The 26782-nt window shown below is 36.0% G+C and overlaps 1 protein-coding gene and 1 non-coding gene across 4 annotated transcripts in view; one reads left to right on the forward strand and one right to left on the reverse strand.

Moving 5' to 3' along the window:
• Nep3 (M13 family metallopeptidase neprilysin 3) overlaps positions 1–26782 on the reverse strand; it is a 502574-nt gene that overhangs the window by 300719 nt on the left and 175073 nt on the right. The gene's annotated exons all lie outside the window — the stretch shown is intronic.
• Positions 5813–5914, forward strand: LOC150109316 (U6 spliceosomal RNA). The gene has a single exon (XR_016550568.1). It is a non-coding gene; the product is annotated as a U6 spliceosomal RNA (small nuclear RNA).

The following is a 26782-nucleotide window of genomic DNA, read 5'->3' on the forward strand; positions in this document are numbered from 1 at the left end:
ACGGATGGCAAGAACATCATTGTGGTTTAGAAGTTTTGTCTTTTTACATTAGAAAGAGAATCCCCACAAGGCATCCCCTTTCTGGATTTACACATCCAAAGAAAAGAAGACTGTTCCATTTCCACCTCTGTCTATCGCAAACTGATATTTTCAGGCCGCTATATTCACAATACTTCAGCTCATCATCCCTCTCAAAAATTTGGCATCATTAAATCATTGGTAACCAGACCACACAGATTATGCTCCTCTGAGGATTCTCTAAAACAAGAATTGGAAATAATCAAAAACACAGCCACTCTAAATGGTTACAATCTCAAAACAACTAAAAAGAAATCAGCAATTTCTCTGCACTTCAACCTAGACAAGAACCCATAGGATTCCCATACCGTATATCAAAGGCATCTCTGAACGGCTCTCGAAAATTATGAAGAAATACAATCTTGCTACCACCTACAAACCCATCAACCAGATTCAAAACTTGTTAGCCTCGCCTAAAGACAAACTTTCACCTATGCTACTACCTGGTGTATACGAAGTTCCATGCTCCAGTAAACTCTCCTATTTTGAACAGACAGGCAGATCAGTTTTTAAACGCATTTCAAAACATCAAGACCATATCCACCTCATCAAACTGCATAAATCAGGCCTTGCTCAACACCCAGTGGAAAACCCAAACCACAAGATCCATTGGAAAAAGACAAAACTTCTACACAGATCTTCATATAAATATGAACATTTATATAAAGAAAGTGCTGAAGCCCTACTCCACAGACCAAATCTAAACTGCAATGATGTTCTTGCCATCCCTAAAGTATGGGAAATTGTCATACAAAATTGTGTAAAATAATAACTTAACTGTAATTAATTAAATTTAATTTAATTTAAGTTCAGGCCGCAACGCACCACTGCATGCAATTTGGATTCCTTTGTACGTACGCCCCCTTTCTTTTGTCATTCCTAGTATTGCCTTACTGTACTGATGATGTCCTGAAATACCTAGGATGAAATATTTACACAATAAAAAACCTACTACTGTGGTTCACGTGTGTTAAACTTAGTCATCTTTTTATTCTAAATATTATCATAATCAAAATCACCTATAATGATCAATCTTCCCTTACTAACTAATTCAAGTTCATACACATTTCTTTATTAGCATGTATACTATGGGGGGGTAGAGGCATGGTGTTGTGAAGAGTAGGTCAAGCCTCAGTAACTTGCTCACGTTTTATAATACAGTGACATCTGAGTTGTATAAAAGCAATGGGTTTACAGTGATACCTGGTCTTTGCAGAGGCCTTTGACAGGATACCACATGGAATTTTAATCAGTAAACTGCAGCACATGGGGATGGATATAGAGTTGGTGAGATGAGGAGGATGGTTGATGGAGAGGTATCAGAGAGTAGTTTATTCAGGGGTAGAGTTCAAAAGAAGGCCTGTGACTAGTGGCATGCCACAGGGTTCTGTTCTGTTCTAGGACCACTACTGTTTAATTTGTACATTAACAATATAGGAAAGGATCTGAGAGGAACTGTTCAGTTATTTGCCAAAGATGCAAAGTTGGGTAGAGCAATAGTTAATACAAATGATGTCGAAAGAGAATGGATGTCAGTTAAGATTATAAGCTATATACCGCATTGATGGAACTGTACTCCAGTAAATTGACGAAGCCAGAGACTTGGGAGTATTAGTGGATAGGAAGTTAAAGTTTAGGGGGTGGGCACATAGCAAAAGTGGCTAAAGCAGCTCATCAGATTACTTGGTTACTGAAGAATACTTTGATGAGCAGAGACAAGCAGGTTATTGTTACTATTTATCAAGCCTTGATAAGACCCCCCCCCCTCCATCTTGACTACTGCATGCAGATCTGGATGCCATGGTTTCTTGGTGATGAGCAGGTGGTGGTGGAGAGGATCCAGAGGCAAGTGACCAAGATGATAGCAGGTCTATGGAAAGAACCTTACAATAACAGGTTGAATAAAAAATAAAATAAAAATAGAATATATTCTATTAAAATAAATTTTTATATAAAATATTATATAATATAAAATATTAAATAATAACATAATAAAATATTAAATATAATTATATAAAATATTAAATAAAGTATTCTATTAAAAATAAAATAAAATAATAATAATAATAATAATAAATAGAATAAAAGAAAAAAGAAAAAAAAGAAAGAATAACAGGTTGAAGATGTGTGGGTTACAAAAACTGGTTGATAGGCAGAAAAGGGGTGATATCATTGAAACATACAAATTACTGAGGAGTTTTTACAAGATTAATTCAGAGAAAATTTTTCAGAACGGGTGTGGTGGTGGGAGAACTAGGGCCACTCATAGAAACTGAATGCTTCTATGAATGCATATACTTTGCTTTGAACTCATTCACAGTCATGAGTTCAAAGCAAAGTATAATAAATACTGTGTAAATGTTGGATAGTTCTTGACATGATGTTTAGAGTCTCCCTCAATGAGTTTAAGGATTCCTTGGAGTAGTCCGTAATAACAATAATTATAATTATATAGCAACATTCGATTAAATATTTATTCCTTTCCATCTCCACTTTACACACTATACTGACTCAGAACCATTGCCACTATTTCCCTCCTGCATCTCCACTTTGTGTGGACATAATTCCAGTGTTATTGTCAGCAGCATTCCCCCCCCCCGCAACCCTTTCTGTACTCACCAATAAACATCATACCCTTCCATTTCTATTCTCTCAGGATATCATCCTTATCCAACCATGTTTCACTTATTAGTATTAGTATATTAGTAATATTACACTTCCAAGAAGTCTAAGGACTAATCAAGGAAGGGAGGGAACTCTATCCTACAACACACAACTCGCTGCCTTGACCACTCAGTCTAACTACACATGCCATCTACCATCCACCACTACCACCATTAGTATTTTTTTATGTTAATTGCATATGTTCTTCTGAATGATTTGCCTGTATGTGGGATGAAAAACCCCATAAGTGCCATAAGGACCTCCCTGAAAAATTTTCAGGGAGGTCCTTATGGCACTACTTCATGCATAACTCCATTTTGAATGACAAGTTTCTTTATAGGTGAGGAAGTAAATGATGTGATGTTTAAGCCAAAAAAGACTATAGGTGAATTAAAAGTTAGCATGTTAAATATAATCCGAGAGTTTAGAGTGTCTGCCAGGTTGGCAGGATAAAGATCCAGAGGAAGACCAAGATTTGGTGGGTTGATAGGGTAAAAAGTGCCTTAGAAGATAGAAATATAAGATATAGCTGCATTGAAATGGAGTTATGAAGTTTGAAGAAGCTGCTGCTCTAAAGCAATAGTTTCTTTAAACATTGCATGGCACAGAGTTTATCCATATTCGTACAGTAAACTAGGTTTAGGAACATGGAATGACTGCATGTACATAGGAACTGCTAGTATATAGGAATTTGATGATGATGATGAGTTTCGAGTTGAGGAAACAATCAGTTTATGCCTGGAAGGCTAAGGTAAATGTCAATCTGAGAAGTTGAGGAAATAATTGATGCAATCGGTTTCTGCCTGGAAGGTAAATGTCAATCTACAGAGAGAGAGAGAGAGAGAAAGAGATCTGAACCTGTTAGTTGATTTATGGTATTATCAGTGTAAGAGAAAGTTGACTGAGATTCTTCTTGCAGGACACAAAACAGAACTGTTTTTTGGTGACATTGAAGCTGACTAAATTTTCCTCATAGAAGATATGCCAGCCTGGTTGGCCGAGCAGTTAGCGTATCCGCTCTCCAGCCAAAAGGCTGCGGGTTCGAATCCTGCTGTGGGCATGGATATTTGTGATTGTATGTGGAAATACTAGTGGTAGTGGTCGGCAGTAGATGCCGTTGGTGTAGTTCTGGTCAATTGGGGGATGGTGAGTGGTGGAAACCGAGTTGTAGATAGGTGCCCTCTCTTGATGAGTCTTTGGACTTCCTGGAGGTGACAAATAATAATAATAATAATAAGATATTTTTCATGGAAGAATGAAATGAAAGTGTGCATTCAAGGATAAAGAAAGGCATGATATTTCCTCCCAGAAACTTGGATTTTAGACCAAAACAGACAAACAGCCAGAAGTGCAGTGGCTCATTAGCTTAGTTTCAGCTGTAATTCAAAATAAATACAATCTGTATTTAAGGCACTGGATTTGTAAAAACCTTTGATCATAGATTGTTTGGACATACTGTGTTTGCCATGTGAGCAGGTAAAATGAAGTGTTCAGTCATTAGACAAACTGTGAGGTTTATCGGTCAGTGAATGAGAGAGAGAGATTAATTTGTGTATAATAAATAAAACAGTTGACAGAGCCTTAGGATACTTCTGCATTTTTGATGAAGTCAGAAGAAAGATAGTCATCTGCCATGATGTGTAATAATCAAAATATGCCACAGTGATCTGAAATAGACCAAAAGATGGAACAAAGGATGGCAATTTTGTTGAACAGGCCTCCCTGCTAGTTCCAACTGTGTTTGAAATCTCAAGAACAGCATATTTTTCTCCATATCCTTTTATGGTCTGAGTCTAGAGATGGATGATGTAGGTTAGTAGATCTGCAGTGTATCTAGAGTAACAGAATCCATATTGGTGGGCAGGACCAGCCTTCTCTATAAAGGGGCCCGGGTGCAAGAAACCTTTTGGGGCCCTAAAATATTTTTCAAAGATAAAAGTTAAAAGATTCGAAATAAACGTATTGTAAAACCTCTTACCTGCAAATGATTTTGGCACAGGAAAACAAAAAAAAACACATTCGAAATATCATACGTTTCCGCAAATGTGTACCGACTGTGCCCACTCGATCGTGGGGCCCGGGTGCATTGCACCCACTGCACCCCCGAGATGGCCGGCCCTGCTGGGCATTAACTCATAAACCTCAAAGTAAGTATCGATGACCATCTTCATTATTTTATACAGAACTGCAGTATGGGCAATAGGATGGCAATTCGATGGTATACTTTTATCTCTCTTGGAATGGACTGAATATAGGCTATCTTCCCTGTACTATAGTAGATAACAGTTGAATATAAACAAGCATAGAGATGATATAGGGCCACTTTTAGTTTTAGCACACAATCTGTTAGTACAAGGTAAGTTTCCAGTTAGATAATCTGGAAATTCTGCTCTACAAATTAAACGTGGAACCTTTCTCAAGCTACTTGACATTAATAAGCAAGGGTGGCATTTCCACAACTTTCACCTCAAAACATTCACAAGGCATCTATGCTTGTGGAGGATTTGAACCCACAACCTGCTAGCAGGAGAGCATACACTAACCACTCAGCTATGTTGAACGATACCAATCATGCCCAGAAAAAAAAAATCATTTATATATTCAAATTATTTAAGATTCTTTTCATAGCCTTCTTAAAAGATAATATACAAGTCATGTAATGCATTGTTTAAGTTGTGCAAAATTTTTCTGAGACAGAATATTAGAATCTTGTCTAATCAAGGAACTTTTACAAGAGCTATTCGGCCTTTTTTTGTAGGTGAATTAGACAAATTCATAGGAAGTGGTAGGTTTTTTTTTTTATTGAAACAGGCAAACCAGACAGAGAAAATCATTCAATTGTTCAGATATGCACTGGTCCTGTAGCATTACTTGCTTTGAATGTAATCCAAACAACAATGCCTTCTTAGTTACCTGGGATAAAAATCCCAGTTATTTCCCCAGGTGTGTGAAATAACAACCAACATACTGCATGGATAGGACTGATAATAGAACTAAAAGTGAATTGTTGTGTTTATTTACAAATGTCAGGAGCATTAGAAATAAGGGAGATGAAATGATTTTACTAATTGAGTACATATACTAATATACTAAAAATAGAATGATACGTATAAGATTAGCATGGCCCCTGCCCAAGGATGATAAGCAAAATCATGAAGCTTTGACCTGGAGGGTCAAACCAATCAATGCTCCATCTCTCAGCTCATTTCAACTATTGTCTCATATGCCATCCATTTCAGCCTCATGTCTCTTCCAGAAGTATTTCCATGGTTATAGCTGTATTGAAATGGAGTTATGAAGTTTGAAGAAGCTGCTGCTCTAAAGCAATAGCTTCTTCAAACATTGCATGTCACAGAGTTTATCCATATTCATACAGTAAAACTAGGATTAGGAACATACGATGATTGCATTTATCGTCCCTATTTTCGAACAGAATTTGTGTATTCCCTTTAGCTAATAATTGTACTAATCTTTCGGCGATTTCAAAGGTCTAGCCAAATTCTCAACCAATTTCTAATAAGGAAAGGAGTGCTATCCACTGCGTCTGGAGAACTAAAAAAAGGGTAAGGAATTTATTTTTATTTTAAAAATAAACAAACCATTCCTGCACGCATGCGACTCATTAACACACTTTAAAGGGCTCAAAATCATTTTTTTAAATTAAATTATGATAACATACGATAATATTTATTGCTATCAATAAAATGGAGAAAAATAATAAATGTAAGTGGAAATTATGATAACATACAATAATATTCATTACTATCAATAAAATGGAAAAATAATAATAATAAATGTATGTGGAAATTTTAAAACTAAAAACTAAACTGTATTTAATTTCTTTCATTTTATTTATTATTATCATTATTATTGTATTCATTTTTTTATTGTGTTTCATTTGGGACATGAGATGGAGGTGTGGGGGCGCGCGTGAAGTTTTCGGCAGGATAAAAGTAAGGCGCTAAATCTTAGATAAACGCCGTTTAGAGGAAATCATATAATTCAAGAATCGCCCTAATTTTAATCATCCGTTTGCGATAGAATTTACCCAGGAGTTTGAGCTTACATTGTGCATGTACTTAATTATTAGTTCACGTGACCAAGATATTTAAATCACTTGGTCACGTGATATACATTTTCTGTAGACAAAGATAAAACACTTACTTCGTAAAGCGAAAAAATACAATGGCCAGTAATTCCCATTATGAAATAATATAGTCAAGCAAGGAGTAGTCCAAGGGGATAATAAGACGACTAATAAAAGAAACATATCCCAATCTACTTTGAAAATAACTTTCGGATAGTATAACTACACTGAAAAACAGGATGATAGTATCTCTTTCCTTATCGATATATATATATATATATATATGTGTGTGTGTGTGTGTGTGTGTGTGTTGAGAACAAAGTACCTACGTTCGGAACCTGCTTGTTGTAGTATAATATTCTGCACAGTTATACGTTTTAGCTATCTCCCGTTCAGTTCTGTTTGAATAGATTCCAGCTTATAAACTTTGTGTGGTCAAACTCGCTGAGCTGTACATTTTAACAGATAATATTTATTTCTCTCTCTCTCTCTCTCTCTCGTGTGTGTGTGTTGTCCTCCTACACTGACGTCCAAAAGCTAAAGACAATCTCATTTTTAGCTATATATGAAAACATTTTCATATATATTTCCGCAAGATGCAATGTCCCGTTGTTCTTCCAACTGCGCTACGAAGGAATTTTTATCATTCAGCCTTTTCTCTAGATAAGAGGCAATGCTTCCACATGCTAACTAGTATTTATTTGAATGTACAAGTGTTTGTTGTATACTTTACTGAATTAAAAATTCCTCTGGTTAGTGACTAGAAAGATATATCTAGAATGGGATTTCTTCTATAGACCGATGTTACAACAATGTGATTTGTTGCTTGAACTAGGTTGTGTATATTTTTTGAAATAAACGATATATATGAAGTCTAAAAGCATACACATTTTTAACTCATTATATATATATATATATATACATACACACTTCTTGGAACGAAGTCAACGGACACCCCATGTGCATTGTGTATCGTGTCATGTAACGAGTCACGTGTTTGTAGTCGCTATAAATTGAAGGGGCGGTGGTACTGCGATTTTTATTAAAATCTACACTAAACAATTCAATAACCAACCCACAAACCTCAAATTTAGAGATTACAGGCATTGAAGTCTGCACCAACACAGCTGGTAATCTCAAAATCTATGCTGCCTACAACTCGCCAACCAAAAAGTTACTGTTGTTACTTTACTGTTTTTACTGTTGTCACTTTATTGTTCTTTAGACGCCTTTCTAAGCATCAGGGAGTCCATCAGCATTGCTGGAGATTTTAATTTAAAGCACCCATCCTGGAACAGCAAAAAAACCAATAAAAGTCTCATTCTATATAATTATGCAGGGTCAAATTTATATTGTAGTGGCTGGTCCTACTGAGCCTACTCATCACAGTCCTATTGGCAGATCAGATGTCTTAGATATTGTAATTCTAAAGAATGACGTTAAATACCAATACAACGTTCAATCACTAAATGACTTGTCCTAAGACCAAAACCCTATCTTACTTAAATTACAATCAAGAACAACTAACCCCCCCATTCCTTCATAGCTTGGGAAAGATTATCAAAAGTACTCCCTGAATATATTGGTCCTCTACCCAGCATAAAATCAAAGGAAGAGATTGATAAAGCAATAGAAAACCTCACTGATGAAATCAGCACTCACCAAAACTATATCTATTTATAAGCCTAACTGTCTTCCAGAAGATATCATGAATAAAATTAAAGAGAAAAATAAAGCAAGGAAAAGATATCATAACGCACGTGCTCCTCAAGATAAAAAAAACTCCTCAACAAACTGAACAGTTTTCAATGAAAGAAGCTCTCCAAAATCCATTGGAATTCTTAAATCTCCATTTAAGAATTTCCATCTGGAAATTCTTAAAAAATCTCAGAAACAAACGCAAATCCCCACCACCACCATCCAATCAGATCAGAGTTTAGTACACACTGACGTTGAAAAAGCAGAACTATAGCATGTGATCTGGAAAAACATTCATATGCTTTAAATATTCATATGCAGGACTGCACATGAATATTTAAACATCAATGATGTATATAAGGTTCATCCCATGTTAGATGCACACTAAAACAACCTGACTATAATTCAAATCTGATTACTCCTACTTCATCAGTAGAAATATTTAACATCATTAAGTATCTCAACAATATAAAAACTCCAGGTCCGGATGGCATCACAAACAAAGTTATCAAATTACTACCTCGCAAAGCTATTGTGCATCTTGTCAACATCATAAATGCAATCTTTAGAATACAATATCTCCCGCCCTCTGGAAAAATTGCTGACATCATTCCAGTTCACAAGCCTGGCAAAGACCTTCATTTACCCTAAAATTATCGCCCCATCAGCCTGTTACCAAATCTAGGAAAAACTGCCGAAAAATTATTCTCTCCAGACTTCAAGAATCAGTTGGTAGATTAAATATTATACGATATGAACAATTTGGCTTTCGTCGAAATCATAGTACCACGCAATAAAATCATCACTTAACTGAGTTCATTACTACGGGATACAACTGGAAGCAACACACCGGTTCAGTATTCCTTGACATTGCAAAGGCATTTGATAAAATGTGGCACTATGGTTTGCTTTATAAACTTATTACTGCTAATATACCATTGAAGATGATACGTTTAATCAAGTCATATCTTACCGATAGAAAAATGCAGGTCAAAATAAATGGAACAAGCTCTACCTAACGTAGAATTTTGGCTGGAGTTCCACAAGAATCCTTACTGCCCCTGATATTGTTTGCAATCTACATGGCAGATATCCCACAGACAGGGCCGACTCTGGGCTTAGGCACAAGGGGCACTGACCTCGGAGCGGAAGCTTTGGGGCGCCAACATCGAAAAAAAAGTAATAGTATTAGTCGAAGTAATAGTAATAGTTGAAGCATTGGTAATACAAGCAGTGTCCCCCAAAATGCTGTATATGCATTTTTTTGGCAATAAATATAAACTCTTTTTAACAATAAAGAATTTTATGATGCCTGTCTTGTCTTACAATGCACTGATAAAACTGGCCTAGGGGCGTCACATACCCTCGAGCCAGCACTGTCCACAGAACCCCCATGGCGTCCATCATGGTTCCATGTGCAGATGAGAAAGCAGTATTAACCAGATCACTCCGTCCTCACCTAATAACCAAAAAAAAAAAAAAAAAAACATCAGATAGCATTTTAAAGCTAGAAAAATAGTTTTCAGAAACCCTCAAAAAAGTGTAGCCATACTCTTCACTAAAAGATTAGCATCTTCCAAAAGGGACAATATTTAGTACCAAAATTCCATGGCAAATAGAAGCCAAGCCAAATACCTTGGGATACTAGACAGATGATTATGCTTCAGCAACCATAACAGGAACATCTGAAGTGTCTAATACTATCACTCAACTCTGTCCCTTGATCAATCGACACAGCAAATTTCACATAAGGAACAAACTATTACTCTATCAGATGGTGATTTGTCCTATAATTATATATGCCTCCCTACCATGGAACACCACCTCCAAAATTAACATACTAAAATTACAACGGGTGCAAAACAAATGCTTGCGAATGATACTATATGCTTCGTGGTTCGTCAGAAATGAACAGATTCACTGGGATACCAATATGCCATTATTATTATTATTATTTGACACCTCCAGGGAATCCAAAGACTCATCGAGGGAGAGTGTGCCAACAGCATCGAACGATTGGTTCCTCTTCCAACTACTAACCGCGCTCAAACTTACTTAGCTGAGCAATTAATAGCAGAGGCGCTACCAATCGACCAACCTTTGCCGGCAAATCTCCACATTCCTTCGCTCTTTAGCAGTAAAGTTTTTTCAAAAGCGGCTATGCATCCTAATCAGCTGGTACAACAAGCTGCAGACTACAGCAAAAATGACCTCAACAGGACAGAAGACCTGTAGCGATTCTACTTCCCAATGATCTCGCTTAACTCCCTTGGTCCCCAACAGGGTAAGCTAAATGTTTGTAAATTTTTCCTACCAATGTTCTTTCTGTGTCAGACAACGGAAGTATAAAAAGCGTTAAGCTTCACCCTTTTGCAATAGTGCTGTTATGCGTTATACCCCTAGTAAGTGCAACTGTGTCTGAGTAAAATGGCTGCGAGAAGAAAACTAACGGAGTTTGAAAGAAGCGTTGTGATGTCATGTTGCAGGTCTATCTGTCTGCAAATTGTTGACAAATTTGGCCATCTCCGGTTATATATTTATTAATGGAATGTATATAAATAATTCACCAGCAAAATTAATCATTTACAGCCGACGTTTTGCTAGCGTAAGCTAGCATTATCAAAGACAATTTCAAACTACACTCTCAGGGAAGACATAAACAAATGACCTGAATAACAAGGACAGTCACGTGCAAGGAGGGCGACAGTGGCACTCCTCTTAGCGATTCCTGTTGTTAATGCTGATGGATAGATAGGGCAGTGCGAGCATAATAAGAGTATAAGTGCTTATACATTTTACGAAATTCATCCATAAAACTAAGCAATCCTCGTTGTCCATCTCGAAACTAATGTTTCAGCCCACTATTGGACAAACACTCAATATTCCAGAAACACGTGGCAATAATGTTGGAAGTTTTTTCCCACTTGGTTAGACTATAATAAATTTAGTTTAATCCTTTATCCAAGTGTAAGCAAACAAAGTTTGTGCCTGAAGTATCTTCAGGACTGAGACAACTCGTGGTAAAAGTAGACCAAGCTCTCATCACTCCTTGTCTTAGTATCTCCCATAATGCAAAGCACATCTCCTTGCAGACATGTATAATGCTATGCATTAAGGGAAGGGCCACTACCCATACGGTTTCGACCTTTATTGAGGTCTCGTCAGTGAGAGCCAGACCCCGAGTTGATGATACTAAGGTGGAAGCAAGGAGAAGTCATATTTACCTATACGAGTTGCCAAAAGGTGTCTCACCTTATTATTAAATTACTCTGGATTTAGAGAAAGATGTTGGAAGTTTTTTCCCACTTGGTTAGACATGTCTGCAAGGCGATGTGCTTTGCATTATGGGAGATACCAAGACAAGGAGTGATGAGAGCTTGGTTCACTTTTACCACGAGTTGTCTCAGTCCTGAAGATACTATAGGCGCAAACTTTGTTTGCTTACACTTGGATAAAGGATTAAACTAAACGTGGCAATAATATTTCAGTCATGAGAATTTATTGTATTATACAGTACATTGTATTATTTAATAGACATGGTTCGGTTGGCGAAGAGAGCAGAGGTCACCCTAGCGGGGAATAATCGAAAGCAACAACAACAACAACAGAAGGCGGAGGGGGAAGAAAGAAAGAAAAGAATAATACAGTGACTGGAAATAATGTCCCCCCCTCCCTCGAGGAATGGTTATACACGTCTTTTTTTTCCCCGTAATTTTAGTTAAATTGACTTGTATCGCCATTCTAATATTCATACAGAAAAAATAGAATTTTATGACCTGAAGAACTTATAAACAGAACGAAAAGCATATCCTTATGTTTACAAACGTACATAGTAAGATAAATATGACAGATATACAGCATATCTAATCTCCAACTGCACAGTGTTTGTCTTATAAAGTGCATTCCCTACACTTCATTTCTTCCGGTATGATGACATCATAACCAAAACACGTCTTTTGCAATATATCAGCTGTTATAGTTTTAGTGCTTACGTTTGCTAAGTATGGTGAGAAAGCACTTCTTTGTTCTTTTCAACGTAATCATTGTTAATGTTTTGCCTACGATACATTAACCAATACGCATATTAATGACTAAATATCTATTTTTCGTGTCACAAGGACAAAACCGTATACCATGTAATGCAACTTCATAACATAACTTATATTTTATTATGAAATAAGCAAGTTCTTATTTTTGAAGGTCCAGCATCTGTTTTTTTTTTGTTTTTTTTTTCAAAATCCGAAAAATCAAGCAAATTTCCTAAGGATAGCATTATTTATTTGATAACGTTACTTTTCATGTACGGTGCTGACGATGTACTACATAATATAATTCTCACGTTTTTTTTGTAGGATTTATTTAGTAACTTTTTAGATGATTTCAATATCTTGTAATGCTTAGTTTTAATATTTCCTACGATTATTCGTCATAGTAATTTGATGTGAAGCCTGTGTAGCTCAGTGGATGTGGCGTTTGCACACCACCGCGCTAGGCCGCACGAAGGAAGTCTTGGTTTCGAGTCTAGTCGGCGACTAGAGGAAATTTTTCTAAGCCTTTTTTCGACCGGTTCCCGAGTTAGTCGATCTCTGGCACGGGCAAGCAGGTTTTTCCTCCCGGAAACTCGGGTTTTTCGTCCTGTAAACTCAAGAAAATCGACCGTAGAACCCACATTATTTCAGACATTAAATATATTGTGTTAGGGTTAGAGACCACGAGATGGCGGCACATTTGAGCCGTCTCTCTTCACTGCGTACCGCTTAATTAGTGATAGCCTTGGGCCATCTGTCTCTGATTGGGTACCAGTGGAGATTGAACTGCCCACTCAGTCTCCAAAAGTTAGATAGGGCTAAATGGCCTCGCCTACTCCCGTATATACGAGAATAAAAAGGCGTTAGCTGATTTTTTTTTTTTTTTTTGTAATTTGATGTCCATGCCAAAGCCTAAAAAGCGGATCCCATCCTTTAGTTCCTTTTAGTCTATTTATGTTATTTGAAACTTAGAAACAATATAAAGAATAATAAAATACAGACCATATTGTTTGGGATAAATATGATAGATAGTACTTTCATTTCTTCCATTCTGGTTACCATGCAATGCCAATGGCCTCAAGGCCTCTAAAGTGACGCATAAAATATTCGCTGTAATTTATCGTGATACGAATAGTTTCGTAATATTTAACATAGTTGGGATCCAATACAACGAGAAATAGCATTCCATACTTTAGTTATTTTTTTTATCTATTTGTGTTATTTCAAACTACTTACAAACAATATAAAGAATAATAAAATACAAACGGTATTATTTTTAATAAATATAATTGTTTGTATTATTGCATAATATATTAAACGCATGTTGTCATGTCAAGGACCCAGGGTTTACGAAAAATCTTGAAGATGTAAATATATCTTTCCTGGCCTATGATAGTGTTCTTGACTTGGTAAATGGTTCTGCTTGTCCGTTTGCTGCCATCTAGTGAGTTGAGAGTGTACTATAACGAAAAACGAAATAAACATATTTTAAGTCGATAGAGTAAACCACTACATAGAAAAAATGTTTTTTATCATGGAGAAAGAGAAAGAGAGAGAGAGAGAGAGAGAGAGAGAGCACAGAAAATTGAGAAGATAATCCAAACGAACATGTGCAGATTGGTATTATTTATATATCTGTACACATATTTTTATGTGGCTCTCAATAACAAAATGTTGTAAGCCTACAGAAGCCTACAGTATATTAGTACTGTGGATGAACTATTTTTTTTCTATTTTAATTATATTTTAAATATATTTTCTGTTTTGATTTATTCTTTACATAACCTGGAAACCCTGCTCTGCTTCTTTTTCAGCTGCTCCCATTTCTATATGGGATCGCTGTTTCTGATGAGTCTTCTCTACCGCTTTCTATCGTAGACTGCATCTTTGTCCAGGTTTCTCATTCAGATCTTCCTCTACATTATCTTTCCATCTCTTCTTTGGTCTTCCACTTTTCTTCTTCCTCCTTGTATTTCCATCATCATGATACTTCATCCATCATATTTTTCATTTCGCCTCATCACATGTCTATACCATCTTAATCGCGCTTCTTGTATTTTGTTTGTAATTGCAGTCACTTTTACAGTACCTCTGACGTGTGCATTCCTCACCTGTTCTTTTCTTGTTCTTTGATCTTTTCACACAGTCATCGAAGCCTCCTCCTCCTTTATATAGCACTAATCTTGCTTTCATTGAACTTCTTCATAGGCAGTGACTCCATTATATATAGCATTGTAGGTCTCACTACGGTTCTGTATATTTTTTCCTTTCAATTTTACTGAAACATTTCTATCACACAAAACTCCTGACATTTTTTTCCCAATTCTTCCAACCTGCCTGAATTCTGTTATTGACTTCCCCTTTCACTTCACCTTTACTATCCACTACTGAACCCAGATATTTGAATTTATCTACTTTCTTGATGACCTCTCCATTCAGCACTATATCTTCCTCAGTGTCAACATTTTGACCATACACACCAGATATTCAGTTTTTTTCTTCTACTAACTCTCAGTCCTCTTTCTTCTAATACTCTACTTATCCATCTTATCAGCTTTTCTTCCACTTCCTCTCTTGTTTCCGCGCAGTCTGCATATAACACATACTCCAAGGAGCTTTCCCTTTCTCTCTTTGACTTGCTCTGTCAAAGTATCTGTTATTGAATTAAAGAGAAAAGGACTGAGTGCTGATCTCTGGTGTAAACCAACTGTTACCTCAAAACTCTCTGTTATTCCCAAACAGCTCCTAACTGTTGCTTGTACATTTCTGTATATTTCATGTATCAATCTAACATATTTTTCTGGTGCTTTCTTTTCTCTTAGACTCCTCTATATCTCTTTTCTTGGTATTGTGTCATATGCCTTCTCTAGATCTATAAAATCGACATGTAGTGGCCTTTGTACTTCCATGTATTTTTTGATCTGGAAACCCTGCTCTATAGACCAAAAATGGAACATTTTCAAACCAATTCAGATCACCAAGAAGTTCACGATGAAATTTATCGCTCACTAAAGCCATCACAAACAACTAATGTAGACTTATCTTGGAATAACAAAGATAGTCATCGATTGGTTTGCTGGTTGTTTGGGGATTTACAGCAGAAACAACTTAAAGCTATGAGGTTAGTATATTATGTCCGTAAACTGCGTGTGTTCTGGTCGGTTTGCTTATTTTTCGGGATGAAAAACCGAGTTACCGAAATGGGAAACTCCGTAAATTTCTTATGAGACTAACTAACTTATCTGTAGTTGAAGCTTGTGTTCTAGGGTAAAATCGAAAGAGAAGCCATTTTCATTTTTTGGAGCCTCAAGTGTCAGAAGTTTGAAAATAAATTTTTGGATAAATGCATGAAGTTTTTCTTTCGTTAATTCCTTCAATAATTATAAGTAATAACATCAACAGTACCAAATGCTGTATTTAAAATCGTGATTTCGTGAATTGAATTCTGTTCGTTTTCAGAATTTTTTTTTCTTAATAAAAGGATTTTTAAAAATGAGGGATGATACTATCTTTTTAATCTGAAAAATTAAATTTTCTTTCTAAGAAAATGAACTTTAACTTTTCGAATTCGTTTTCAAAATATCTCCTGTCAGAAAATTTGAATATTCACCGCAACTAAATTACAGCTGATTAATTGGATTTCATTGCATAGCATTGCTTACGACGGGGGGGGGGCTTCGCATGTCCCGAGGGCCACTGTGGCACGGGAAGCTTTTTGCCGTGGCCTGCCGGCCATTTTGAAAAAATAACTACTTAACATTAAAACGCGATTGAATAAAAAATAATTTCAATGAAGTCCGAGGTCCACTAAGCTATACTGCGGTATTTAGAATTGTAAGATGCTTTCCAGATTCTCAAGGAACGCTCTGCATTTGATACTTTACATAAAATCCTATAAAAATAAACATTAAATAGACATGCTTCTCCAACCACCTACCAGCGCCAAGCGGTATTTAAGTACTATTACTAACGTTGCAGGTAGATGGATGAATCAGTAGTTCGTTAGAGCGCGCTGTCTAGTGCCTTCCAGATACATCTCGAAGGTTCTCGATATTTCTTATTTTCATATAAATACAAGAGAATCTCATCCACAGTCAGTCGTGAACAGTGTGCTATTCGTGTATAAGCGCACGTAGGTTCGCAGTGTCAGCCATATCCTATTGTGGTTTTATATTGCCCGACTTTTTTTTATTATTAGTGTGAGACATATTCAGTGGATAATAACCGTTACACGGCCATTTTGGATCATTTTTTGAGTTTACCTTCCATCACTATGGCGTCTACGAGTAAAAAAGCGTAAATCAAGTGATTCTTGTCGTTTTTTAATGAAAAGCGGACCAATTTGTACTTTTTTGTGCAGATCGACGATAAGCCAGTGTGTGTGTTTAATTTGTCATGAGTCAGTGTCACTATCAAAAGAATACAATATAAAACGACACTATGAGACAAAGCATGCGTCCAATTTCGATCACCTTCAAGAGCGGCTTCGTGTAGACAAAGTGAACCGTCTCCAAATTGATTTAAAATGCCAGCAGGGTACGTTTAAAAGGCAGAGGGGAAAAGAGCGAAGCGTGAATCAAAGTAAGTTATGTAATAGCTGAACAAATTACTAAAAAATCAAAACCCTTGGACAGCGAGTTTGTGAAAGAGTGTCTCATCACTGCTGAGGATATTCTGTGCCCAAATAATAAGGAAGTGTTTAAAAAACCGAGAGAACTTGCCAATGACATTGAAGAAACTTTAAAAAACGGTCGTACGAATTTACGTCATATTCACTTGCTTTAGATGAGAGAGCACAGATGTGAAGGATACAGCACAACTAGCTATCTTTGTCCGTGGCATTGATCAACAATTCAATGTGACAGAAGAACTGCTAGCGCTCGTACCTATGAAGGGAACGACGAAAGGCACTGATATTCTTGAAGCCGCCAAGAAAACGCTCCAGAGTTTCGACCTCAGCTTAACCATCCTTGAGGGTGTGGTAACTGATGGTGGCCCTGCTATGGTGGGAAAGAACGAAGGGTTTATTGTGCTGCTACGGAAAGAACCGGAACTAGAAGGAAACGATTTCGTCCATTATCACTGTTAAATCCACCAGGAGAATTTGTTCGCGAAAACTATTGGATTTGAGAATCTCATGAAAGTTACTGTGACTGTCGTCAACATTATCAGGACAAGAGGACTGAATTATCGTCAGTTCCAAGAGTTTTTGACCCAAAAGTGCGAAGCGGATCACGGCGATGTGGTTTATTATAGTGATGTGCGTTGGTTGAACAGACGGAAGGTTCTTAAGAGTCTTTGACTTAAGGAGCGAAATACAGCAGTTCATGCAAACCAAGAGGAATCCGATTGCGGAATTTAAGTGGATAACAGACTTTGCCTTGGTGACCGACATCTCGTTGCATATGAATGACCTAATACGCGACTACAATCCAAAGATCAACTGGTGCACACTCTGTTTGATCGCATCAAAGCTTTTGTGGCCGAGCTCAAACTTTGGGAGGCACAACTCGCAAAAAAAAGACTTAACTCATTTTCAGCTTCTTGCTGAGGTTAACTGTTCGTCTCTTGATGAATACGCTACAAAGTTAACAGTGTTGCGAAGTGAGTTCGAAGAGAGATTTAGTGATTTTCGTAAAAACAGTCTTCTTTAGATTTATTTTCAATACCATTCAGTGTCAATGCTGCCGAAATGCCAGGCTCAGCACAAATGGAGCTGCTTGAACTCCAAAGCAACTCTTCTTTGAGAGAAAAGTTATTCAATGTACCTTGCTTACATTTTACAAAGACTACATTTCTGAGGACGCATTCCCTAATTTTCACCGGCATGCTTTGACGATGTGCGCTTTGTTAGGAAGCACATTCTTATGTGAGCGGTTCTACTCCAGAATGAAGTATGTGAGGTCCTAAACAAGAACTTATATTACGGACTAGCATCTCGAGAATCCTCTGCGCATAACGACTTCCAACACTGATGCCAACATCGACAAGCTGGTCAAGGAAAAACATTGCCAAGTTGCTCATTGACATTGTAAAAAATGAATGTTTTTTTTCATTAAATTATCTTTTTTTCATGTATTGATTGTATTTACCTATCATGAACGCGACTCCTACCTACGCCCTTAAAGCTACGTTTGTTTATTTTTATAGATTTTATGTAAAGTATCAAATGCTCAGCGTTCCTTGTGAATCTGGAAAGCATCTTACAATTCTAAATACCGCAGTATAGCTTAGTGGTCCCCGGGCTTCACTGAAATTTTTAATGCGGCCCGCACTGTCTGAAAGGTTGAAGACCCCTGGCTTACGCCTATAGTGATCTTTCAAAAGTCTAAATTTTTATGTTTAATTCTCTCGCTGGTAAACTGCATAATGTTTGTTGTCAAACAAACAAGTACTACTAAAATAAATGCTTCGTCATGAAATCTGTGCGTACTACGAAATGAACATTGAGTTATATTTTATTCAGTATCACAACTAATGTTACTCAATGATAAATATGGCGAAAGAAATACACACATACTCAATTATAGAAAATCTGTTTATTAGAGCAGTTACAGAACTACAAAGATATTATGAGAAGTGAAATAAGAAACTTAAAGCAAAACCAGAGAGAGATAAGAGAAAAACAAATAAAACATAAATATTAAATTCGTATTTATCTTTCAAACTCGATGTCTCTAGTTCTTGTAACTGGAAATGAGAGCTGTAGCACTTGAAACCTTCTTATAAGCCAGACAAAGTAGACAGAGCTCAGTAATTATGCTTGTAATACCGAAGAAGATGGAAAGGAGGGATGGGGAAACCAAGAAGATGAAAGGATTTTCGGATTTAAAAAAAAAAAAAAAAAAAAAAAATATATATATATATATATATATATATATATGTTAAAGATACCAAGCTATTTTAAATATAAACCTGGTTTTTTTTACTCCATTTCCCAAGTAAGCAAACAAGTTTGCGCCTGCAAACTTGTTTGCAACACTTGCAGGCGCAAACAAGTTTGCGCCTGCAAGTGTTGCAAGTCTAGCTGACCCTGCAGGTAGTGCAAGTCAAGGCAACTCGTGGTAAAGGTAGAATAAGCTCTGATCACTATTGTTAGTATTTACCCTTAATGCAAAGCACATCTCCTGGAGGAGATGTATGATGCTATGTATTAACGGCAAGGGGCCACTACCCAGACCGGTTTCTATTTATTGAGGTCTCGTCAGTGGGAGCCAGGCTAAGAAATACTAAGTTTTAAGTAATACAGAGCTTATAAATATTTTACCAAAACAAGTTACCATAAAGTGCTTTGACCTTATTAAATAAAAATCTCAGGATGAGAGATAGATGTAGAGAGTGTTTTTACCTTGGGTATAATATATGTTAAAGATACCAAGCTATTTTAAATATAAACCTGGTTTTATCTCTCATCCTGAGATTTTTATTTAATAAGGTCAAAGCACCTTATGGTAACTTGTTTTGGTAAAATATTTATAAGCTCTGTATTACTTAAAACTTAGTATTTCTTAGCCTGGCTCCCAGACTAGTTTCTACATCAATAAAGGTAGAAACTGGTCTGGGTAGTGGCCCCTTGTCGTTAATACATAGCATCATACATCTCCTCCAGGAGATGTGCTTTGCATTAAGGGTAAATATTAAGAATAGTGATCAGAGCTTATTCTACCTTTACCACGAGTTGCCTTGACTTGCACTACCTGCAGGGCCAGCTAGACTTGCAACGCTTGAAGGCGCAAACTTGACTGACTTGTCTGTTTGCTTACTTTGGAAATGGAGTAAAAAAAACAGGTTTATATTTAAAATAGCTTGGTATCTTTAACATATATTATACCCAAGGTAAAAAACTCTCTACATGGGTATATATATATATATATATATATATATATATATCTTGAAAATGGAAGATAATAAAAATTACAACCACGGGTATGCATTTATTTCTTAGAAGATATTCAATAATACCTGAACTTCATCAGATAAATAAATGTTCGAGATACAGTCACAGAGATTGTCAGTATGGAAAAGGAAGCATACCATTGAAATAAGAAGACCTTTAGTAGATGTAAAAGAAAATTTACTAAAGTGTAGTTCTCCTTGAGACCAATTATTATGGAAAGAGTAAGGAAAAGAGAAGAAATTATGCAGTAATAACAAAATGGGGTTATTATATGAAGAAAGTTATTGGGATGTTGGTACAAACTGATAGAAACTCTCAATATGGCAGAAGTTCTACGAATATACATAAAAATCACGTACTCCCAGATGATGTTATGAAACTAGAAGGATATAATTTTCTGATCTGAAAAGATACAGAAATAAAATTGAAGAACTATAAAAAAAGAGAGAATATAAGAGTGTACAGGGTAACTGAATAAAGGCATGCAATGATAATTTGATATTTTGAGGTTAAAATCTAAACATGGTATGCGAATCAAATATTTAAACAAACAGGCAAACCAACAAACACACTGTGAAATGCATAAATAATAATGAAAAAAAACATCTGAAAATATCAACATCAAAAAATCATCATCGAAAACATCAAAATATCAACTGAATGAAAAATAGAAATTAGAGAAATGAGGTTGATTTTTTAATTGCTAGTTTAATCATGAAATAAAGAATAAGAAAGATTCGCTGACAGTAACTAGCAAAGAAATAAAGTATCGTTTTGTTAATAGTGTGCAAAGAACTGTTACTTTTATATTAAAAAGGAAAAAAAAGTGCAAAACATTTTATATTACTTTCTAATTTTTCAAACTTCATGATTTCAAGCTCATTTCTTGATAGCTATCTTTCAGCTTAGAGCGTCTTTTGTTGCAAACATCTGCAGAGTCCTCTTCATTCAATCGGAATAAAGAAAAGCCATTAAAATCATAACAAAGTTGAAATATCCGCTTAGTGCACTTAAGGAAATTTATGCAGATTTTGCTTCGCTATTAGAAATACTTTAAAAAAAGTAATTTGTTACCAGTTAAGGCTGATAGGTAGCAGAAAAGCTATATGGATTATCTTCTCATTTTTTTTCATCTTTTCACCTGCATGATGAATTTTGATGAAACGTGGTATTAGATTCTTAAGTAAAATATATTCTCCTGAAGAAGAATGTTAAACATCATCCATCCATTTCTGGCCCGTCCAAGACAGATTGAATCCTTTAATTAGGAATTTTAGGTCATTGATGAAGCCGACTTGCTACTGGTCTGTTACATCTCCTAAGGGCAAGTATTTTATGTCTGTAGATATATGTATATATTCACAGGGCCGGCTTGCTTGTTTTGAGGACGAAAACCTCAGTTAAAAAACCCTCCACCGCCGTATGAGACCAACTAACTCACTTTTAATTGAAAAAATCTGATAAACATTCTTCACGTCTCTGATGCGATTCTAACTCAGGTTATTTCCACCCAATAGGCTCTTTCGAAATCACGAGCTACGAAAGCTTTAATTATGGTATAGTATTGTGAAAATGTAGCAAATGAGATGGAGAAGGAAGAATGAGAACTCGGAGAATGAAACTCACAAAGGAACTCAATGGATTCAACATTTCAACTTGTCCTTTTTCTTCTACCGGATCGAAATTGAAACGATCAGTTTCGTTCCAGATTGAATAATTTAATTTACATACTTTTGGATGGTTGTTATGAGGAGGGAATACAGATTCTATAACTTCTAGTTTCATTACCTAAGCTCCTTTCTTTTCAAGTTCCACTATACTAAGATCCATTAATCTACGATGTCGATATACACAAATCTTTAAGATGAGACTTATAATCTTCTAATCGGCTAGCTCTATGCCTATCGGTGTGGTCTATGTCTGTAGATGCGTGTGTTCACGGGGCCGGTTTGTTTGCTTGCGGGAGGAAAAACCCCAGATAAACTGGGGAGAAAAACCCTGCATTCCACGCCCAAAACCGGCTAACATATCAAGAGTAACATTAACATAACAACATACGCAGTAAAAGGTCACTTATTTCATTATTGGCTGTGAGGAATAAAAACATTTGGCTACTTAAAACTACATTTCTGTTATGATTATTTTCCTTGTTATACGTCGTTAATTACTGATTATAATAATATTAGTATTATAAAACTTGTCAGTGAGTGATATCACAGTCAATATTTTATACAGAAAATTGTTCTAAAATATAATTTGATCTTGGATTAAAGTAAACAAGCTCTAAAGATAAGTAAAAACAGAGGAAAAATCGAATATACTGTATTTAAAACCTCCATATAGCCTCCCTATCTCTGTCGATATTGGCGACGATGTTCTCTGCTCGAAAAGACCTGGGCTCGAGTTCTGTCTAGGATACGCAATTTTATACAAGTTTTCAACCGAAACTAATCTAGTTTCGTAATGATGGTTAGTGTTTTCCATCCCTCTAAGTAGATAAACTGCCAGAAAATACACAATTAACAGACTAGCAGACTATGAGAATAAGGGAGCCATTCTTTCTGTCGTGATAGGATAGGAAAGTTCGCATGATACGGTGATAGTCTGCGCACAAGCATAAATGAGCTGAGCGATGATTTAAACATATAAGAATGGATGTAAAGTACTAAGGTACAAGGAATATTTCTGGAATATTTGCGATTTAAAAGTAACTATATGACTAATGGGTGCTCAAGAAGAATTTAGAAAACATTGCAACTTATTGTGGGCCCATTATATGCCGCTCATGAATGTTGGTGAGTTTGCAGGATAAAAGTCGGATGGAAACATTTCCACTTTATTTTCCCAAAAGATTTTACTAGTGGAGAGAGGGAGAGAAAGAGAGTCCATAAAATACACACCCTTTACTAACTGAAAGGAAATATACTGTATTTGTTACCATTAAATATTAAGTAGTTATTAGGAATAAGTGTTGAATCATTAGACAAAACTGAACACACATTCCTGTACCAAACCGCATCATTTCCAAAGCCATATTTAAGGAGGGTACATTTATTGAATATATTAGGAATATATTAAAAGAAGAATAGCCCTAAAGAAGTGTATTGTTCATTCAACAACATGTCTGAAAGAAATTATTCAGACATGTTGTTGAAACGTTTAGGTGTGGAGTTAGGCTGCAATTAAAGCTGGAAATCATAAAGAAGTAATCAGCTTATATCCAAGTACGTCAAGATAGGGGGAGACAGGGTTCTATTGAAGACTAATTTCCTTCATTCTCACCGAGATTTATTTCCTAGGGATGTTGGTGACTGTGATGACGAGCAGTTTGGGTTCTTCTGGTTTGAACTGTGGTCGAAGAAACTAAGACTATGAAGCTACTGCATTATGTCTGTTAATTGCGTGTGTGCTCTTTTAGCAGGTTTGTTTGTTTTGCCGTGTGAAAAATCGGAATTGGTTTCCTGGAGAAAAACCCTACCACTTCTGTACGAGATTGATTAACTCATTATCAGTTGAAAAGCAAGTTCCTCGCACCCTAGACAGCATTCGAACACAGGCCTTTTCCAGCTGAAGGACGAATATTGCACCTTACTCAAATGCACTGCTATGGAGACGTTCGACGCCAGAGAACAATGAATAGTAATATGATGGGAGATCCTACTATGGGTTTTTATTTTTATTGAGTATCATAATTTTTTTTTTATTTTCTTACTTATTTAAATATAGATAAAACATGCAAGTACTTAAATATTTGTTTTTACAATTATTGTTTTTTTTTTTATAATTTTCAAAATTTCAATCTATTTTCTTGTTGGTTATTTACTGATAGTTATTTCTTTCTTTTTTAATCACTGGACAACGAATCCTTAGCGATGAAACATTTTGGCATATAACAGAAACAAAATCATCAAGATTAAAATTCCATTTTTAAATACGACGTCCTACTAATAGAGCTATGGAATCCGTGCGATTTTATTCTATTTACAAAATATTTAGAGTAATAATTGTATTACAATATTATCATTTTGATGCTCTTCTACTTTTATTTCAAGCTCTGTAGATTTATTTTTACTTGTGCAGTCTTGACTGCACAAATATAAATGAACAAAACTTGAAATAGCAATAAAATTCGTTGTTTTGAAGTTACAGACAAGAAACTACTTTTCATTTGCAGCTGTTTTCAATAGTTCTAATGTTCTTTCGCTATGATCTTGATATTTAATGATTATCTTCATTTTTTTCATAATGCTTATTGCTTTGTGCTGTCACTTAATCTCATAAGTAAAAAGATACAATTCTTTGTTAATCTGTTAATGCATCGAGTTTGACATTTTCGTAGTGTCTCTCTCTCTCTCTCTCTCTCTGTCTGTCTGTCTGTCTTCTTTTATTTGCTTTTAACTAATCTTTTCTTTTGCACTATCTAATAATCTCATCATCTGGTGAATAAGCAGCCGTGGACCAACAGCGACTGAGCTATCAGGGCGTGGGGGAGCAGAAGTGGCAAGTCTGTCTCACTTAAAACCTCACAAAGCCCAATGACAACTCGGTGACATGGCGAGTAGTGCCACGATTAAATAAGCACCTGCTGGGGTCACTGCCCCTGATATTGGGAAGCAGCATTGTCAGTACTGACACAAGGTTGAAGCCAAATGATGACGGAAAAGCTTGTGATCAGAGATTTGCAGATGGCAATATGATTATATTGTGTACGTCTGTAATGCTGCGGAGCAGAAAGCAAACGGAGAAACTACTGCTCTACCTTATCTCCAGAACAACCGCCATGGCGAGCAAACCCTTACAATTGGCCCCAAGTTCCCGGCGCCCCTTAAATGGGACAGGGGGTGCGAAGAATCTCCGGGCTCAAAATGGTGTCCACTTTTAAAATTGCAACTTGGAATGTCAGAACTCTGTATGAAGCTGGAAAATTAAGAAATGCCACAAGAGAAATGAAGAGGCTGGGCATCCGGATTTTGGGAATTTGCGAGACAAGATGGCCAGGATCTGGAAAGTGTCAACAAGATAATATGACAATGTATTACTCTGGGAATGATGAGAACAAACATCGACATGGTGTAGCTGTAATAGTAGATGAAGAAATCAATAAATCAGTAATAAATTGGATTCCATTTTCTGAAAGGATAATGCTGTTACAACTTAAGGGAAACCCCGTTAACATAAATATCATCCAAGCTTATGCACCCACAGCTGACAAAAGTGAAGAAGATGTTGAAGAGTTTTATGAACACCTAAAAGAGATTAAAAACCTAACAAAGAAACATGATATAAACATAGTGATGGGTGACTTCAATGCAAAAGTGGGAAGAGGGGGTGATGGAGAAATTGTTGGCGAACATGGCTTAGGCACCAGAAATGACAGAGGAGATCGCCTAGTCCAATTCTGTCAGGAAGAAGATCTAACAATAGCAGATACCTGGTTTAAACTTCCACCCAGAAGACTGTACACTTGGAAATCGCCTCAAGATAACCAACATAATATTGTCAGAAATCAAATTGATTATATACTGATAAATAAAAGATTCCACAGTAGTATAAAGAGTGCAAAGACTTATCCTGGAGCAGATATCTCATCAGACCACAATCCCATAGTTGCAGAAGTACGTCTTAGATTAAAATCAGCAAAAAAATCACAAAAGAAGAAAAAGAAAATTGATGTAGAAAAACTGAAAGATCCGAACATAAATAAAAGTGCCAAGACACAGCTTAACCTGCGATTACAACAGATTAACATAGAAGAAAATAAAAGTGTGGAATCTCTTTGGAATAGCTTAAAGAATGCCATCGTAACAACAAGTATTGAAGAAGTAGGTTATGTGAATAATATAAAACAACAGGAATGGATGACAGATGAGATTCTTTCTCTTATTGATACAAGAAGAATGTATAAAAACAAAGACCTAGCCAGGTATACAGAAACACATATCATCAAGAAAAAAATAAAAGAAGCCAAGGAAAATTGGATGAAAAATTTATGTACTGAAATTGAACTGCTTCAGAAGAAACATGATAATTTCAATCTGTATAAGAAAATCAACGAAATTTCTGGAAAACTGAGGAAAAATCAAATAGTGTCTCTAAGAGATGAAAATGGAAAAATAGTTCTAGAAGAGAATAAAGCACGGATTTGGATAAAATATGTAACAGAACTTTTCAATGATACTAGACAGAAGCCTATAAATATAAAAGATAACATTCAAGGACCAGCAATCATGAAATGCGAAATAGAGAATGCTATACGAACAAGTAAAACAGGAAAAGCCAGTGGACCAGATGGTGTGCAAACAGAATTTTTAAAATTAATAGAACCAGATA

Source organism: Typopeltis vanoorti, chromosome 2 (genome assembly GCF_054136105.1).
Source record: "Typopeltis vanoorti isolate ZY-2024b chromosome 2, IOZ_Tvanoo_1.0, whole genome shotgun sequence".
Lineage (NCBI taxonomy): Eukaryota > Metazoa > Arthropoda > Arachnida > Uropygi > Thelyphonidae > Typopeltis > Typopeltis vanoorti.